General features: G+C 37.7%; 1 protein-coding gene across 3 annotated transcripts in view; it reads left to right on the forward strand.

Annotated features, from left to right (window-relative positions):
- The window catches only part of l1cama (L1 cell adhesion molecule, paralog a), a 55,287-nt gene that overhangs the window by 1,351 nt on the left and 32,591 nt on the right, over window positions 1-21,345 (forward strand). The window lies entirely within an intron of this gene.

Below are 21,345 nucleotides of genomic sequence, written 5' to 3' on the forward strand. Positions count from 1 at the left end.
GGGTGGGTCTCGCTCACAGCGCTCAGGTTGCAAATGATTTGCTCTGTTAGCAAAGTTTATGGCATACTGCTCTACATAAACTCTTGTCATTAAATTAAACCGAATTCTAAAACCGAAGAGAAGTAGTACCGTGGTACAGTGATTTATATTCATAATATACATTAATTATATTCATTATTATATTCATGGTACCCCATATAATGTACTTTAAAGAATACCATGATTCTGTCATGACATTGTCACTGTACTGTAGTATTACAGTGATAAAATGATTATATTATATGCCTATTATTATATTCATAACCATGGTATTTTCATTGTACTCTCTCATTGTACTTTAAATAATACCATGATTATATAATGAAATTGTCTTTTTTTTTACTCTTATACGAGAAAAGTACTTTGGTACTACCATAGTACAGTGATTATATTTATATTATAGGCCTATTACTACGATTACTATTATATTGCCTTAAAATTAAGTTCAAAAGTACTGTCGTAGTACGGTCTTACAGTGATTATTATATTCATAAACCATGTTATTTACATGTTATTCCAAGGTACTTATAGAGAACATGAAATTGCTGTAAAATATATTTAATTTACCCTTACGAAAAAAGTACTGTGGAAGTACAATGATTGCAATATTCATAAAACATGGTATTTACATGTTAGGTTATATAATAACATTATAGCATGAAACATGATTTTACCATGGTACCATATTCAAAATCATGGTATTTATGTGGTATTTCTAACTACTTCAAAGAATACCACTGAAATACCATGATTTATTTGTATAATTAAACATTTTCCTTAACCCTTACAAAGAAAGTTTATATTATATTACATTACATTTTCTATTCTAGTGCTGCTTATGGTATAATGATGGCCATATTCAAGACCATGGTATCTGTGTGGTAAATTATATGAATTTCAAGGTAATAACCATGATTTTGTTGTATAATTAAAGATTTTGATTAACCCTTACAAGATGATTGTGCCAGTACTAGTTGAGGGATTTATTTTATATTATATTGTAATACAATATATGATATAATGTTCAAAAAACAATTACCATGTCAGTTTTATCAAATGTAGAGCTGCTTATGGTATAATGAAACCATGGTATTTATATGATATTTCAAGGTTCTTCAAAGAATACCATGCTAATACCATATTCTGTCGGTAGAGCTACTTATTGTGGGTTATCCTCAGTTTATCTCCCTGCAAAGGAATTTTGACTACTTGCCTGTCGCTGAGAGACAATGACTTGTGTCTTTCTAGGATAAATCACTCGGAATTGATTATCGACAAGGTGTCTGTAGACTGCAAACAGGTGCTTAGGCCATGAGAGTGTGGAGCGATATCCATTCTCTGCTCCACATCCATCATACTGTCGGTGATCTTGCTTTTACTGTGCCATACCATCAGTCTGTGTGCACAGAAAAATATGATCTGCCTCTGCAAAATCTTCTCCTCAGAGGCAGAGGCTTTAATTGAGCTGTGGGTACAGATGGATGGACGAGCTGGAGAGATTTAGGAGGGATGAAAGAAAGGAAAGAGGGTGGGGTCACGTTTGACAGGCGAAGCCGTTGCGCAGGCCAATAATATATGTGCACTTATGCTGTCTGAGGAGATCAACACAGAGAGAGAGAGGGAGAATGGGTGCAAGGTCAACGAGGGAAGGGACAGGATTGGAGCAGGGAGGGATCTATTAAAAGAAGGACTAAGAAAAAAAGCCATCATTCTTCTTTGATGTCCTTCGTTTTGACCTGCTGGACAGATTACAACTATTGCATTTCCACTGACTTGTGATGCTGCATGGATTCAATAATCATACCATGTTCCTTCATTTGCCCTGAGGAGATCTAGCCCTCTGACTGAGCCTGGTTTCTCTCAAGAAACCTGATGGAGTTTGGGTTCATGCCACTGTGGCATTTGGCTTGCTTAGTTGGGGTTTAAAGTCATCATGAAATCACAATTAAAACCACCGTCTTATTTTTTTATGGAATATTGCAGTGTTTATTATAAATGATTTATCTGTGCACATTATTATTTTTATTAAAATTCATGTGCATTTGTAATCTTGAATCAAAATAACTTCACGACCCTATTGCAATGACGTTTTTTCTCTGACGTCGGCGTAAGGGCTGGACTAGAGGTGTTCTCGGGTCCTAAAATCTGTACTCGACTCAAATCATTTCTTACCCGGACCCGACGTGCATAAATAAAACATTTTTTAAAGAAAAACAGAGACAGGCCCGATAAAACTAGACCAGAGTCTGACCCGACGGCATCTATATTCGAACCCGACTGAACGTTGACCCGTAGCATTGACAGGAAAAATCCCGGTGTCCTGCTGACTGACATGGTCACTACTCCATTACTTTCATTTACTTTAGACTTATTTATACAGAGAGAACATAGAAAAAGTGAGATTATAACGTTTGTCATAGAATTGTTTTAAATAACATTTTGCTAAATGCCCAAAATTGTTTAAAAGAATTTGGGTCTTCTCAGGTCCATTCTCAGAGACCCGAGGCCTCTAATACTGAACCCGACCCATGTCCGAGGCACTGGTCAAAGTTTTGGACCGAACCCGCTCGGGTCTCTGGTCGGACCTCGGGTTTCCGTATCCAAGTGGACCCGTGAAGACCCCAAGGCGGGACAACCCGACTCACTTGAGATCATGGCAATAGCAAACAACAATGATCCAATCAATTCCCGATGAACAAAATCTAGTCCCACCCTACATTTATTTCTTGTTCAAGAAGCCATTTCACTTGTATATACGTCACAATAGGTAAGATTAGACTATTGCAACTTGCGTTTCATGCCGACTTTAAAAGACACTTAATATTTAGTAATATTATCAATTTGACTGCACCGACACTATCAGATGAGAACAAAACTTGAACTGAAATGAGCTGAATGATACCTATTGTCTTCCATAGAGCTGCTTTATAGCTGAATTTAATTGATTTCATAATTGACGAAATTTGCAACATTGATTTAAACTGAATTGAATCAACATTGAACTGACTCAAGGTGAATAACGATACTATTGTCTTCCGTAGAACTGCTTATAGCTGAATTAAAACTAGTTACATAATGGTTATTGAACTGAACAAACACTGAGCTGAATAATGGCACTATTGTCTTTTTAGAGTTGCTTTACAGTAGAATTTTTATTTCTCATATTTGAAGTTTGTGACATTGATTCTGTAACTTTCCTGTTTATAAGCTGCTATAAACAATCTGTATTGTATAAAGCACTATATAAATCAAAGTGACTTGACTTGATGGCCTCTGTTTTGACATCCCAAACACCACCATAGCAGCATGCAAGAATAACACTAGAAGCGCAGCTCTCGGATGCAGAGCATCTGTTGTGGATGTGCCGTTACAGAGGAGCTCTGGGGAGAAACAGCACAGCCCGCGAGTCTCCACAGCCACCTGTTATCGCCTCAGGGTCTCAGTGTCGCTGGCACATCCGCTCCCGCATGTATGATGAGCAAAAAATCCCCCCGCAACTCCCTGTTTTAAGTACCCATGCAGCAGCGAAAGCTTTGTAACCTACTGCAGCTGCTCTGCTGACGGGTCGACCTCCACAGAGAGACAGAAACATGAGTTAAAGCCGTTTTCAGAGGCTGGCGAGGCTGCGGTTGGAACCGCTCTCTGCAGACAGGAGGGGCAGGACAGAGACGGTCAGACGAGCCTGGAGGACGACAAGGAGGGGGGCAGGATGCATTAGGCTGATTTAAAAGACCACATGACGACTAAACTGGCCAATTAGAGCAAAATGAGTCAAGGTGTCTGTAACTTACTCTAATTTTAACAGGAGATCATGAGATGTTAGAAATAAATACAGAAACAACTTCCTCCTCCTTCTGTATTATCCAAATACATATACAGGTTTTTTTTGTAATATCGATTATTTTCTCATCCAGTTTTTTTGAGACACTGCCTCCCTTGGATACGCCCCTGAGTGTGTGTGTGTATGTATGTGTATATGTATGTGTATATGTATGTGTATGTGTATATGTATGTATATATATATATATATATATATATATATATATATATATATATATATATATATATATATATATATATATATATATATATATATATATATATATATATATATATATTGTATATATACAGTGCACTGCATAACTGAATACACCCATGCTAAAGTTGACTAAAAAGAGGAATAAAAAAATCATATTTTGGAAATTGAACGTAATGCCTTAATTTAAAAAATTAGGAAAAATCCAACCTTTAAGGACACCAATTTTCTTTGTGAATGAATAATGTATCGTAAATAAATAAATGTTCTTCCTTAAAATACATGGTGCATAAGTGAGTACACCCCTATGTTAAATTCCCATAGAGGCAGGCAGATTTTTATTTTTAAGTATTTAAAAAAAAAAATGTTTAGGATACTATGCATCCTGATAAAGTTCCCTTGGCCTTTGGAATTAAAATAGCCCCACATCATCACATAGCCTTCACCATACCTAGAGATTGGCATGGAGTACTTTCCATAAGATCATCTCTCAATGCAAATCAAACTTATCAACAAATCTAGCTTTTAGGCTAACTGAAATAAAACCATGCCAATCTCTAGGTATGGTGAAGGCTATGTGATGATGTGGGGCTATTTTAATTCCAAAGGCCAAGGGAACTTTATCAGGATGCATAGTATCCTGGATCCATGAAGTAACTGGCCTTTAAAAATAAAAATCTGCCTGCCTCTATGGGAATTTAACATAGGGGTGTACTCACTTATGCACCATGTATTTTAAGGAAGAACATTTATTTATTTACGATACATTATTCATTCACAAAGAAAATTGGTGTCCTTAAAGGTTGGATTTTTCCTAATTTTTTAAATTAAGGCATTGCGTTCAATTTCCAAAATATGATTTTTTATTCCTCTTTTTAGTCAACTTTAGCATGGATGTATTCACTTATGCATTGCACTGTGTGTATATATATATATATATATATATATATATATATATATATATATATATATATATATATATATATATATATATATATATATATATATATATATATATATATATATATATATATATATATATATATATATATATATATATATATAGTGTGTGTGTATATCAATTTGTTTTATTTTTTTTTAATAAACGCCCCTGACAATGCATGCATATATATGTATATAAAAAAATAAAACAAATTGTTAAAATAAATTGTTACTGCCTTTAGTTATTATCTTGGGATAAATATAAATTTCATCAAGTTAGTTTTTTTTACACATTTTTACATGACTTTGCCACCTCATTTTAAAACACCACCTATATATATATATCACACACACACACTTTATATTATATTTTAGAATATATTTTTTTCTCCTTGTCAAACCAGTTGCTTGAAATAAAGAGAGAGTGAATATAATTTGTAACCCTGTATAAAAAAACTTCAATTTTTCATGTAAAGGCATTTTTTTTAAGGAAGAAAACGATGTCAAGCTTCGAACAATCCACTCTATTGTTCTTTTCGGCACTCGCAAGTGATTTTTATTTTCCTGCTCCTTCAAGGCTGTATCTTTATTCATACATTGCCAGGCAAAATACTTCTCTAGACTGCAATCAAAGTAATGGGTTCAATCAAAGAATGAATTGCATTTTTTTTTTTTTTTTTTTTTACCCCACATGCAAAGCTTCACAAAATGAAGCCAATCATGCAATTGAGAGTGTAATGCAGCCATCTCAAAGAGTTGGCCCTAAATATGCTGATGAAATTAACTTATGCTGACAGAGGTCACTTTAAATCAGTCAATTCTTTAGATTTAATCACCAAAAAGCAGGCGATAAATCAAAAACAAACCAACATCAACAACATAAAGTTGAAACCCCTCTTGGGCAAAGGGGTAACTGCTCATAAGCCTAACTGCTTGATTTTGACAGCAGAAGTTATTCAAAGCTCTCTTAACAAGCTTTGTTGTTTAAAATGCGTAGGTTGTGACTGTCAACAAAACAACAAAGTAAAAAATTGTTAAGAGAAAATGCAGCTGTGCTAAAACAAGTGCGGTCTACTCCCACAGTCTGGTGAAATACAGCCATGTCTTTGTCCAACGAACAGTTGCCTCATTCCTCTTAATATCTCTTTTCAATGAAAGATGCATTATTGACTGACTGAATGAGTGAATCTCTGCTTTGTGAGAGGTCTCTCTGTTGTCTTGAGTACTGAGGAGATGTGTAGTCTATTGACATGGACTTCTCAGTAGTCACGAGTTTCCCTGTTATTTCACTGTTCTTCTAACTTCTTTGAATTTTAACTAAACATGTTTTACTAATCAGCCTTCACATAATGCCTATATCTGCATTCTGCAGTGAACCATTTTTTTTCTACATCTATTCATAATTTATTGAAAATCTGCTGTTTGATTTTTTTATTATGAGATGACCTGGACTGGAATGGGTGACTATATTGTGGCCATGGGCTGAACGTCTGCTAGATCTGGAGATGTTCAAAACAGACACTGTCGTTCTGACTCCTTTCTTATAAATAAAGTCTACATCTGAGACAGTTTATGATCCCAGACCAAGGCCAAAGTCCATTTCCTGAATCTTTTCATACAGTGAAAGATGTCTTGGTAGCCAGTGTCCTCTTTGTTTAGTGTACCTCCAATGCAATGAGAGAATATTTTATTTATTTATTTATTCATTTATCTAAATATATTTATTTAGAGAGGATTTTTTTTTGTACAAAATGTTGTTTTCCTTGAGAATATTTGTAAGATTATTAGTATTTTAATATTTTCATAATTTATATATATATATATATATATATATAATATACTATTTTAATGGCTTGAACATTGTAATATTTTACACATTTTATATCTTTAATATTTTTATTATTTTAGCATTTCTTCTGTTTAATTTCATTAACACTGATATCCTGGTTCATGGACTGAAAGGTCTGAATCTAGATGGATGTGAACATGAATGATAAAATTATTTAGATCACATAAGTTTTAGTTTTTGATATACATTTAATATGGTGATATCTTTAATATTTTATTTTGATATATACTTTTGAATATTTTTAGGAATTAATATCCTTTTTATTTTAGCATTCATTTTATTAATTTTTTCCCTTTTTCTGTTTAATAAAATTGACCGCCTGGTTCTTGGACTCACAGGTCTGGGTCTAGATGGGTCTAGTCTGGATCTGAGTCTCAGTAGGTCTTCTTTCGATCTGGATCTGTGTGAAGTCTGAATTTAATTTTGTGTCTTAATGGGTCTAGTCATGGTCTGGGTCTCAATGGGTCTAGTTTTGCCCTGGTATTGGTCTGGTCTTCTTGAGTCCAGCTCAGCTTTCCAGTGCTTTTCAGTCCTCCAGTGGAATAACTGTGAGAGTGTTTGTGGGTTTTTGTGACAGGCCTGGGGCTTTGAGTGTTTGTTCTAGCGGAGTCAAAAGCGTTATGTCAAACATGATATATTCATTACTGCAGGATCAGTGCTCTGGTGAGTGTGATCCCCATGCACTCCGCTAATTTAATCTCACCTACTGTATAGTCTCATTTCACACTGCACCCGCCAACCACCCAGAAGCACATTAAGACCTGGGGATGGTGGGGCAAGTCAGGACCAAGGAAAGATGCAACACATCCCTCTTACAGGGCTAGCGCTCAGATGGATGACAATCAAGAGAAAAGAATCTGGAGAATCACGCATTTTAGCTGTCCTTTCTTTGACGAGGCGACTGCACACATTTGAATGATTTAGACGTTAATTGTAGTCTTGATGCTGGAGTTGTGATGCTCTGTTGAAGCGCAAAGTTATGTTTGATTAAACCACCCACCTTTCCTACCAGACAAATAAGCAGCAAACAACAAAGCAAGAACAATTGTGATATAGACGGAGAAGCAGCAGACTAAACACTGTAATAGATGCTGTTGTGCTGGTGAACGTGATTTCACCAAGTAGGCTTACATGTTCCAGGATCAACATCTTTTTTGATCCTAGAACAACATTCCAATCAACCAATCAGATATGAGGGGCAAGTTTACATCTTATGTCAAGGTTAGGCTTACAAGTAGGGTTAGGTGCTTCTACATCAGTGTTATTTCCCTCTGATTTCAGGGATAAGTTATGGCTAGGGTTAGGTTTAGGGGTAGGGATATGGTTAGGATGACATTTTCAGACAGGAATGTTGTTCCAGGATCAGCAAAATGTCTTGCTTGGCAAAATCATGGTGACCATGTGATTTACCCAAGTAGAACGTGTTCTTGGATCAACATCCTTTGTTGGTTGTAGAACAATATTCCTATCAAACAATAATAACCCTATAATTAGAGCGAAATGATTGGTCAATCGCGTCAAGGCTTTAATGTATCTCTCAACCCAAGCCATGCTCCATTTTTGAAAATTGTTTCAGATGATGTTGCAGAAAGGCAGTTTTACAAGGTTGCTACGCTAAGATGTGGTCACATTTGTGAAATTCTGTTTAAACTTCATCGGCGGAAAAAGGTCCATTGCCTAGTGTTAATTTAATTTTTCTTAATTTTTAATGTTTCTACAAGTATGCATGTATGTAGTATGAATTCAATCTGCACGTTAATTGTTAACTGGACGGGCACTTCAGAATCTCAGTGGAAGCAGCACATGATTTTAATATTTTTTGCTTAATGTTTAATTAATACAGCATATTTTGCATACACTGCTAATTTTGACGTGCTGTTTTTTCATTACTATATAGTACAGAAGTAGGCACATTCATATGCAGGTATTGGTTCTGCTTCGAAAGGTCAAAGTTGAAATAGTTAAAACTATTAGCATGATGTGATATTGTTGAATGTGCGCATAACACAGTGCTGGCACTCTAGTTTGATGCTTCGCTCCATTTCAAAAAGTCTGAAAAATGTTGGCTCTAAAATCTGATTGGTTGCAGTATCAGCCAGAATGGTGATCCAGGAACAGGTCCTGCTTGGATAAATCACATTAAGCAAATTCCAGCAGGGCAAAAGTGTGACATTTATACACATAAATGCTCTTGAGTGTCTTATTTCCTGTATATCCTACTCTAAGCAATGGATACATTACGGTTTTATTACTAGAAAGATTATCACAGCTAAGTTTTGCTTACTCTGGGTTAGGCTTTGAGCAGTATGTGTGTGCGTCCTTGTGTTGTTTCAGATTTCACTTTCTCCTCCTTGCGTGTCGTGTGAGGCAGTGCGCGTTTTCACAGACAGGAGATAACTGGGGCTGAATGTAAAACCAGCAATGCCTGTGTTTATGATGTTGATGTGTTACTGCAGTGCACCACTGCAAAATCGACGGTGCTGTATCTCAACGCACACTTTAGGGAAAAAGGAGCTGATAAACAACAACAAACTTGAGAGATGTTATTCCGCATACACGCATTTGGAGTGAGCAAAGCGAGATGAAAGGGCATGGAAGAGTGGAGGGGAAAGGAATAGGAGAGGGAGAGAGTTATGTATAACTGAAGCGCTAACGGTGGCAAATTGGGGGTACGCTGAAAAATGAGAGTGCTGAGGGGACAAAGAAAAACAGGGATGGAGAGACCTCGTGGAGAAAAAGATACAGGGTCATAAACAATGCTAAGAAGCTTAATGAGGTAATTATGCAGATGGACAATGGGATGACCTGAGGGGTGAGGGGCTGGGTGGGGCTTCCGGATGAGTGCAGGATGAAGATGCGCATCAAGAAAGAGAGTGTTGTGAGGGGACAAGAAATGATCTTTGAAGAGAGCCAAGGGAACGGGGCTGGGAGGAGGTTCACAAGGAATGACAGAATAGGTAGAGAGATGATAGGGAGTGAAATTTATTTATTTATTAATTTATTTATTTTTTGTAAGGACCGATAGAAAAAAAGACTTTTGCATGAGAGTAATGCTTGCATTTGCAAAAGTTTGCCTTAAAGGTAGGCTAGGTTGTTTTCAGGGGGTTGATATGGTGTTTTAGGTGATTGCCAGGGTATTTTTTGGCGGTTTGCTGTAAGATTTTCTGGGTGGTTGCTGGGAAATTGATATGCAGTTGTTAGATCAGTGAGTTGCCAGTTTCCTCCTTTAGAGTAAGTGGGATTTATTTATTGTATCGTATCCTGGACGTATCCAGATCTGACGAAGGACCTTCGCCTGGACAGATGACAACGCAGTGCTGAAGTGCCAACTAGTCTCTCCCTATGGAGGATCCCACTACCACTCTACAGATAAGGCGTTGTCGGGAAAATTCGTCTCGCGTTCCTACCCCAAAGCAACAAATAAAATAAAATTCCTTATCAAAATTTATAAGGAAAGACAAGTATTCTGTTTAGGCTTGGCTTGTAGGGAATTCCAAACCTGCGTATATTCAAACGCACATAACTATAGAACCCATTCTAAATGCGCATGTGAACGCCATCAGTGTTTCTCACAGGTTCGCATTTAAAGTCTGTGTAGAGAGAATGGTGTCGTCTTAGCGGCCCCTAATTTAATAACAAATGATCATTGCGACGGAAGCAAATCAATTAAAACTAACTTTAGATGGAAATAACTTAACTCTGCTGTACAGCCGAAACAATCTCTTTTGCCTTAAATTATACGCTTATCTCTGTAAAGCTGCTTTGAGACAATCTACATTGTTAAAAGCGCTATATAAATGAAGATGACTTGACTTGACTTGACTTATTTTTATTTTTTCACCCATTTTTCCATCTAATTGCAGTTTTTGTGCCATTTTTCCACCCATTTTATCATTCGTCGTAAAGAAATAGCTCACCTCTCCTCAATAAGCGGCTCAATTTGAGGTATCATTTATATCTAGAGCACAAACAGTATGGGACACGTTATGTGGCAATTTGAATACTTTAGGGGTAATGGTTTGTTCACATTTCTAACCATTATAATAATAATAGTGATGCTTCACTTACCAAGCATCACTAAAACTGTGAAAAGAGGCGAAGTCTGTCAAAGCGTGTGCATATATATATATAGAGAGAGAGAGAGAGAGAGAGAGAGAGAGAGAGAGAGAGATGATGCCTGTAGCCATTAAAATGTCACAGCTGACAGTGATAAACTATGACAAAATGTATACAGACACACTCACACATATGAAATCAAAAGCTTGCGCAACACACACTCGCTGGATGCCACTAGCAGAACCTTCCCCTGCAGAAGATACCAGTCTACTTATCTCATCAGCCTATGACACTAATTAACAAATGTCCTTTTACTCATACAAAACAAACTTACATCGTGCAGGTTCATTTCCCTTCTCTTAAGGCTAACAGAGTATGGAGAGCGCTGCTTCTGTTGTCACAAACATTCTCTCTTCTCATTCACTCATCCTTCCAGTATTTCGTCTTACACTCTGTCGGTTTTCTTTCTCCCGCAGTGAAGCCACTGTCAGGCCACCTGTCTGGTTTATTTTTATAAGGATTAGACATGCGTTCCGTCGGCTCTCTTGTGTAAAAGAAGCTACAATGAAGTGTAAATTTCTGTGACATGTAAGCTGCCATTGCTACGACTGCGGCTCACACGCTCTGTTGAGTGCCGTGGAACGCTTCCCACTATCTCTGTCGCTCGAGCCAGAGAAGATTTCTCTGATCGCCTGTAATATACACCATGAGGCTAGTAACTCAATCTCCTCTAATGTGGCTGATAATGACGTGGATATGGAAGATGGTAAACTCATTTTGAGGAATGGAGGTTGACACCGGGTCGGATATGCTGACCAGTCTTGAGTCGTCCACCTTGGACAGAATGGATTAGGGAGAACATCATGGAATCTTAATTGGATTTGGTAGAAGATAGTACTGGTGTTCTCTTGTTCTGTCTTTGCTCCATCTGTTATTGTGTGTGTGTGTGTGTGTGTGTGTGTGTGTGTGTGTGTGTGTGTGTGTGTGTGTGTGTGTGTGTGTGTGTGTGTGTGTGTGTGTGTGTGTGTGTGTGTGTGTGTGTGTGTGTGTGTGTGTGTGTGTGTGTGTGTGTGTGTGTGTGTGTGTGTGTGTGTGTGTGTGTGTGTGTGTGTGTGTGTGTGTGTGTGTGTGTGTGTGTGTGTGTGTGTGTGTGTGTGTGAGAGAGAGATAATTAATAATAGATTTTTATATTATAATACATTGTATTATTCAATTGACAGCCTTAGTAATTACACATATACTTGTGCATAGTTTAAATATATTAATATGTGAATATGTTAAATATATTTTTTATAGTCCTATTATATTAATTATATTTATTATAAACAATAACTCTAGCAATTAACATTGCTTGTGCATAGCTATATAGCAGAATAAAATTAATAAATCAAATGATGAATAATATTAATTAATAATCATAATTTCAGATTAATTGCAATATATGTGATATATATATATATATATATAAATAATTTTTTTTAAACATTATATTAATTATTTTATTATTATTATTATTATATATTAAATTGATAGCCCTTAATTAACTACAAATATAATTGTGTATAGTTATAACTTGATTAAAATCTAATTTAGTGGCTTATCTAACTTTTAAAAGAGTAGAAAAAAATGCTTGCAGTATCTTTTGTTCTTGACCCTGAAACAAAACCAGTAGAGAACCACTAGTGTATTCATCTGGCGTCAGCTCTGTGTAGTCAAACACTCTCTCTATGGCTTTTCAGCGGTCCTGTAACTGCCGGGAAAGGGCCTCTTTCTCTCCATTTCCCCTTGTGTCCTCTGCTGAGACTCAGCCAGGAATCAGGGCCAAATACTGCTGTCATCTCTTATCAGCCTGGAGAGAGGGAGAGAAAGAGAGAAGAGCGAGAGAGCCCTGGTTACAGCTGAGTCCCCTTCTGGAGTACATAGCCAGACACAGAAAAAAGGAGGAGAAAAGGACAGACTGGCCCCAGATTACAGATGCGATTGGGGGGAGAAACGAAAGAGATTACAAAAATGCGGCATATACCGAGTGCGTGTAGTTGCTCACTGGGGCAGCATTGTGATGTATTGCTTTATATAGAATAAGGACAAATGCAATGTCCTGTGTCACAGTACTAGAGAAAAACCAGGGTGTATATCATGATCGAATTGCTTGTGTTTGATCCCAAACATAGTGAAGTGTCATACCACACCCCGACTTTAACAACTCCAAGGCAAAGCTGGTTGCGGGAGATAACGTGTTGCCTTTGAAGGGCCCAAATCAGTATGTGCTGAAAGGGTACGACCGCTGAGTCTGAAATCGAGTTCCACAGTACTTTCTTTTGGGCATAATTAGATTTGCCACCAGGGGGAAAAAAAAACCTGTCAGAGGGACACATATTTGCCCGGAAGAGGCAGTAAAAAGCAACAAGCCATGGCTGGCACCCCTTGCAGTGACTACCTGCAGAGAAAATTTACATGTGATTGATTTCAACTAACTAGAGGAATGGGTAATTAATATCCGTTAACTTTAATGACCAAAACTGCTTGAGATGGAGTTTTGCATGAACAGTTTAGGGAAATATAGTTGAAACAATATGTTTGTTGTTGTTATTATGAAGTTATGGTCTCTTGAGTTTTATTAATGGGACTGCGGGTGCAATCTGTTTCTAAAGTGATGGAGGATGTGTGTTTACGTGAGAGTGCAGTGAGTGGCGTTCCAGTGCACAGACTAATGTGAAGAGGAACAGGGCTCTGAGAGCAGGGAAAGAGGAAGAGAGATTGACTGGAGTTATCTATAGAGACAGCTAGTTAGCAAAAACAAATCTTCCCACCCTCCATTAGATTACAACAGATCTGTGTGGGTGGTTGACATTTTAAGAAAGTTAGAAAAATAAATTTCCAGTAAACAATACATACCCATACATATTGTACATACGGTTGGCTAGACAAAAAACTAGTATATTTAAACTAAATTTGTAATTTTTTTACGTAAGCCTATCCCTTTTTATATATAAAAATGTAACTCTGATCTGTTTACTTTATCTTTCCCTAAGAATTGTAGTAATTTGTTCCCTGTGCTTTCCTTTTCCCACTGCAATAACATAACACCATTAATCAATCTTTTTCTGAAAGAAAGGAGATTTGAGAATTGCAATGGGCTTGCTGTGAAGTTAGGTAAGAGAATTGGATGCATTAATGTTCAAAAACAATATAGTTGGATTTTAAACGTGTTAGATCATTATCTGTTTTCTGTCACGTGTCTTGAGGTTGAAGATGAAATCTTGTCTGAAGTTCCTGTTATTCTGTTTGTCGATATATGTGTTTTCGCACCGGGTAGTTATAGGAACTAACCACCAGGGCAGTCCCCCGAGGACTAAATCTTCCCCTAAGGCAGGGGTAGGCAAGTTCGGTCCTAGAGAGCCACTGTCCTGCAGAGTTTAGCTCAAGCCCTAATAAAACACACCTGAACAAGCTAATCAATGTATTGAGGATTACTAAGGCTATAGGCAGGTAAGTTTTTTTTTTTTTTTTTTCTTTCAGGGTTGGAGCCAAATTCTGCAAGACAGCGGCTCTCTAGGATCGAACTTGCCTACGCCTGCCCTATGGCTATTTTCCTGGTTGTATTCGCACTGCCAGTAGGAACTCTGAAGTGACGTAAGCCGGCCGTCGGCCATATTTAAGCTCTGCATTCAACAACTCCATATTGTAAAGTTTGATGAGTGCCTTGACTCTGGTGTCTGTCCATCTATCACTGTTTTCCATGTTCGTGGAGTTAGTTAGGCTATAAACTGTGTTTATACACCTTTTTGCCTGGGTTCTCCCAAGGTTTTTTTTTCTCCATTAGGTCACCTGATGGAGTTTTAGGACACCATTAGGTCACTTGATGGAGTTTTCGGCTCCTTGCCACTGTTGCCTTTGGCTTGCTCAGTTGGGGATATTTTGGGGATATTTAATTTTATCAATCAATAAATTTACACTAGAAACAAACCTTGTTGTGTTATTTTGGTTTAATGCTGTGAAGCTGCTTTGATGCAATCTGTATTGTGAAAAGCGCTATATAAATAGACTTGACTTGACTTGACCTCTTTAAAAATGGCGGGTCCCGGTGTTTCGTATGGTTTGCATTCAGCCAATCAGTTCGTACATTTACGTCACTGATAGTTCCTATTGTGCTGGGTTTGACACTACTCTGAAATGGAAGCTAATTTAGCCCCCCCAAAAGGTGTTACTACTAAAATCGTTCCCAGTTCCTGATAATTCCGCCAAAGGTTTTAGGAACAATGAAAACATTCCTCCGGTGTGAAAGCCCCTAGTGATAAAGCGTGAATCTCTCAGCGAATTTCAACAATCTGCAAAAACACAATTCAATTTGTTTGGATACTATCAGACCAAATGCAGTGCTGACTGGTTTTAAGTATCAGACAAAACTTGAACTGGTTTTGAATATCGAACAGAACTCTGTTTAAGGGTTTTTGATACCAGAAGAGCGGATATCTTCTGACGGGATCTGGTGAGAAAGACAGGTTCCAACAAAATCTTTAGTCTTTGGCTGGGTCAGCATCCTCATAGCATATCAAATGACCATACAGCTTTTAATGCTTTTAATGACCAAAAATGTAAAAGTTTTCCTTTTTGCTGTAGCACTTTATGACTCAAGCACTGAAAAAGTTAATAGCGTGTATCATTTTTCATTCTCTTACAAAATCTTTCAGAACTGCTAACTTCTGTATTATGTATGATCCTCAGTATTTATAGTTCTGATTTAATTTTAAATTTTATAGTTCTGATTTTTTTTGAGTGAGGAGAGGAAAAGACGTCCTGGAACATGAAATATTTTGATCTCTATTCTTGATAGATATAAATGAGCACTGATTAAAATTCTAGAATACTCAGCAAGTGCATATGAATAATGAGGACGAACAAGCACTTTCCATGAATATGGCGCCCTTTGCTGTCTCATTACTTTTTTCTAAGCTTTAGAGACAAAAATCTCAGATTTGAAATGTGCTATCAAATAAACCCAACATAGAATAGCTAGTTTTAAACCCATCAAATGTGTATACTCGTGAAGTTATATTCAATTCCTTGTAGTAAACTATTTTTAATTATTAATTCAGTTTAATTACCAAGCATGTAATATTTAATCCACATTTTGGGACCCTGCTTTATTTTCCCCCTATTAAAAAACAGTGACACCTAAGAAGTAACTCTACTGCAACTTTGTTTTACCATTCCAATTTTTTTAATGAACTTTTTCTATTTCATTTTTATGTTTATTTAATCAGGTTTTTAAACGATTCGTTTAGTTCCAAAATTCTGGTAACAGGGTTGAAAAAATTATAAGCCTTATACGGTGTAAAATGACTAAAATATAAAACAGCTTATATAATATGAAACTTTTGACATAGTGAGGTTGACAATCAATTTTTGAACTTTTTATTTATGAGTTTTGGACCCATTTTGCACCATGTTCATGGAAAGTGTCGCATATTAAGACGGCTACCTCTTAACCATGTTTGACAGCCTGGAATGTAACGTCACATCAACCATCCGTGTGCTGGGGAAAACATAAGGGACATGCAGAAGTTGTGCCAGGAAGAAAGTAGCGACAGATGAGAAGAGAGGGAGAGAGAGAGAGAGAGAGAGAGAGAGATGGGGGGATGGAGGAATGGGGGGAGGGTTGGGTGTATGGCTGCATGCCGCTAGAGTCAGAGGGTTGTCATGGTGATTGGTGTGAAAAAGAAAAAGGCAGGCTTGTATTGACACCTTGCTAGCGTCACACTATTGGACAGCAATGCAATCCATTCTCCATCCGATAATGGCAGAATGAATCACTGTGTTTTTACACCAGTCCGTCCGGTCTCAGGTTTAGCTTCCTCTGCAAATGCACTGATACCACACAGACTTTGCCAGCACTGGCAGTATGGAGTACGACAGACGGTATGCATTTCACAGTACACTCTCTCTCAGCCAACATGACCCCATTTTCTCACAATTCAGACAAAGACATTTGAATGACAGTCAAATCGCTTCAAACCGATTTCGCTTGTTCATGCTGCATGAGCCACTAATGGCTTATGTCACTGTGTGCATGCATGTGAATTGCTGAAAGACAGACGTTTGGTCTAAACGTCTGCGGTGCAGATGAGATAAATATATAGAACCACATTGGCTCAAGAAAGATGAGTTTCTCAGCTCAATTTTTTTTTACATAGCACATATCCACTCGACCTACAGAACCTACATCCGCAGCCCGGAAGCAACGTCTCGCTTATTTCTTTTCACAGATCCCAAGAGTCGCTCTTTTTTCGATTATAACAGGAGCACTTAGAGGCAAGTGCTGCTTTGCAACTTTCAACAAAGTTAATAGTGCTGGTGGTGAAGAAATGTTCCTTTGGTCTGGTTAATCGGGGCTTGATGATCTGAAAGCTGCAGCAGAATGAACATCTGATAATAATATAGACCACATCCTTCCGATAAAAATATATTTTTCTTGACTCAGGGCTGCCATTTCACCCAATTAACTTCTCACGCTCTCACATTTCCTCATGCTGTGAAACATCAGCAAAGAGGACACTGACACCGACAGACAAGACAGAGCAGGGTTCGTTTGATATGAAACAAAGTCTCAGCTTTCAAATTCTGTCAATTTTATTACGAAATTCAAACAATAAATACCGTTTTGTGGCTCTTTAATGTGGCTCGTGACAGATCTCTGTAGCGCCTCAGTTCAAGCGGCACATGCAGAACGATCATTTACTAGTTGATAGTAAATAAACACAAATTATTATCAGAAGGTATGTAGCAAGATACAGAGCAACTTACTGAAATGAATCATGTCTCATGTAATTGAATGTAATTACATGGAAAGCCCCCCCCCCCCACCTCCCCTTCAAGCAAAACTCAAAAGTTGGCAGCCTTGACTATTTTGTTTCACTTTAGTCAGCTGTGTTCATGCCACTTCACAGATGAGGCAAGGCTGCGGTCTCTGAATGCAAATCCTGTGAAATACTAAAGCAGGGCTGACCTTGACCTGTCAATACTTCTCATTTCCATAAGAGAGGAGAGTACTAGCGCAGATTAGGTGTAGCCTAGAATTCGCCTACCCATTTTTCCCATTCACTGCATAAGAAAGAAGTAAATACATCAGGTTCTTTAGGTAATGAGACAAGAAGTCGCGAGGGCATCATGAATAATCCAAAGCAGAAATGGCTGATAGCTTTAAAGATTGCTGAATAGAGTAATGGACTTAACTGCTTTGCTGAGTGTTTTCCTGTATACAGGTTTAGGGGAAAGTACTTTGTAACTGCATTTAGGTTTATTTATTTGGCAGACACTTTAAAGGTAGTGTATCTTTTACAGTGTAAACCAAACCGTGGCACTATCAAAACATTACTTGCTTGTCTGAGTAGATATATATATGTATATGTGTGTGTGTGTGTATGTGACATACATATACATATACATATACAAATACATATACATATAAACATACACATGCATTCATACAACTTTTATGTAAGATGTGATTAATCGATTTACGTGTGTGTATATAGAGAGAGAGAGATATAGAGATATAGAGATATAGATATAGAGATAGAGAGATAGAGAGATAGTGTATATGTATGTGTGTGTTCTTTCTTTCTTTTTCTGCTCACTTGGTTGCCAAACATTTGCATATGCATTTGTATTTTTATTATGCTTGTTCCCTAGGAATCAAACCAGCGATCTTGGTGTTGCTAGCACCCTGTTGAGCTACTTTGATAGGAGGCCTTGTAGTGGGTGGTATCTGTCATGGTAAAGCGTGTTTTGCGGTGTAATGTCACAGCTGATGGTGTGGACGGGCTGTCCATCAGTCTGGGTATGATAAGGGTGTGGGGTTGTGTGCGTCTCCCCACGGGAGCGGCTGACATGCCCCGCGTGTCACACAACCCCTCGACAGCTGCGCTCCCCCCAGTGCTCTCCACTTATCACTGGGCCCAAGGGACCTGTAACACCTCCACGCACACTCATGCGCACTTACTGACAGCCTGTACCCCGTCTCCATCAGATGTAGGACCCTCGGATGTAAGCCAGCTACAGCATGTGGCATGCTAATGATATGCTTCCATGCAATTGTGTGGTCCAGGCCTTATTAAGGCCTAATTGAGCTGCTGGGGTTTGAGATGTGCTGGCCTTAATTATCCTCTGTGTTGTGTTGCTGTGACATGCTGTTTTGGCTTGGTCAAATGTTATTGTTGTATGCATGATTATGCTTTTCTGAGTTTAACAAGGTTGTAGACTTTACTATTCATGTATGAATTCCTTGTTTATTTTAACTATATTCTAGTTTTGGGTACATGGATATTTTTCATGTTTTTAACAAAGTTAAAAAAAAAAATAATAATAATAATAATAATATATATATATATATATATATATATATATATATATATATATATATATATATATATATATATATATATATATATATATATATTATTCTATGTATATTTTATAGCATATATTACATCATTTTTTACAATTTGTATTTTTAAAAAATGTTATTATCCCTTATCCCTGTGAAATGTCAAGTGCCCTGTCAAATGCCCCGTTGAAGGTCTGTCAGTGTAGAGCAGGATGTGTCTATCCTATCTGTCTGCCATAGAGCGCTCGAGACCATTTCTCTAAATGCCCTCACCTGTCTCATCAGTTCAATTTTGACCCCCTTTGACAGTACCCGTGAACTGCAATCCTGCATTGAGACCCAAGTCAGGTGGAAAGACCCGGTTTGTATATCAAAAGAGAAAAATCAAAAGTGAAGGTCAAAGTCGTGGCTGAATTTAGTCAATTGAGAGAGTGTCTATATACTCCGGGGCAGGAAAGTAGCTGTGCCTGACAAAAGCGGACCGAAGGGGGAGGGAGAAAGAAGGTCAGTGGTAATGGGTTTTCCGCTTAATTTCATAATGCTATGATTGCTACATTTACCAGAGCGAATATTGACTCACTGTAGCCTTTTATGAGTTTAGGCCTCCCCACATACATCTGTCCCATGCTAGCATGTCACTCCATGAGCTCTTTAAGCAACATTTGTCATATTAATTACCTCTTTAGTGGAGAATATCTTAATGTCTACAGAGATTAGTCGTCGTTGTTGGCTTGTTGGAATAGGGTGAAATTTGTAATTGGGTGACCGGCCAAGTGTGCATGTCATGCATCATCCCAAAGCACCAGAGGTGTTTCTTTAATGAACACTGGTGTTCCACAAGCTTAGTATGTCATTGGGACTGACACTAACAAAGTGAATATGGCCCATTTAGAGTTGAGACGGAGACACTAAGAATCTGTGCCAGTGAATCTGTGGGCGTTTGTTCCAAACCAATGGTGCACCTTTTCATTTTGATGCTGACATCAATTTACTTTTCCCTTTTTTTCCTCAATCCAAGGCTGTGCAAGTATCCCAGATTTGCAAGTGCAATAGAAAATAGATAGACAGACAGACAGACAGACAGACATCTTACAGTGTAAAGTGCTTTGAGTCTATATGAGAAAAGCGCTATATAAATTTAACTAATAATAATAAATGGCTGACTTTATCTTTGTATACATGTTCATTAACGAACCAAGTGACTCTGCAGCTATGCCATATGGAGCTACACATGTTGCTGTCGGCTAGATAAAATTGAAGTTTTCTAGCTGGTTAATTTTCCCTGAATGTTGTCATAATTTTCTAGACTCCATGTTCCCACATTTCTCTTGCTCTCTTTGTATAACCATCAGATTAATTTTTAATATCATTATTCAATCAGAATCTCCTTTGATCTTGAGGCATCTCCGTCCCTCCCTCTATCTCTCCTCTCTCTCCCTTCCCCCCTCAAGCTCTGTTAGAAATGTCTATACCCCCTTTTCCACCTTTCTTGTCTTAATGAACACACATCTTTTCTTGAATTATTCACCAAGTCTTTTATTCCCTCTGTTTTTATTGTGTCTTAAGGGAAAAAACATCAATAAATAAATAAACCTGACGGCTACTGCCTCATAACATGGAAAAAGACAACGGGAGGGATTTATTTTTTTTCCTAGATGATTTTCCTTGTTGACATTGAGTGTGGTTAGAGCATAATATCTCGCAAACTGAAAAGCGTCAGATAGATTCATGTTTATAGTGTGTTGCAAGCTTGATCATGTGAATGCTGCATGACTCCAAGATATCTTCCCAGTGTGTGTGTGTGCGTGCGTGCATGCCTGTGAATAACTGAATTTGTATGTCCATGTGTGGAGGAGATGCTGTGGAGACCCCGTTGCCATGGTAACGTGGATGGAGCAAGTGGGCGTTAGCCCCTCTGACAACCTTTATTTTCTACAGCTTTCTGTGTCTCTGATATTAACCCTTAACCTAGATAAACAGTGAGGGGGAAGCATGAGCGAGGGTTTTTAGAAAACAAGAACCAGAATAATTACGGGA

This window comes from Squalius cephalus (genome assembly GCF_949319135.1).
Source record: "Squalius cephalus genome assembly, chromosome: 18".
NCBI classification, from domain to species: Eukaryota; Metazoa; Chordata; class Actinopteri; order Cypriniformes; family Leuciscidae; genus Squalius; species Squalius cephalus.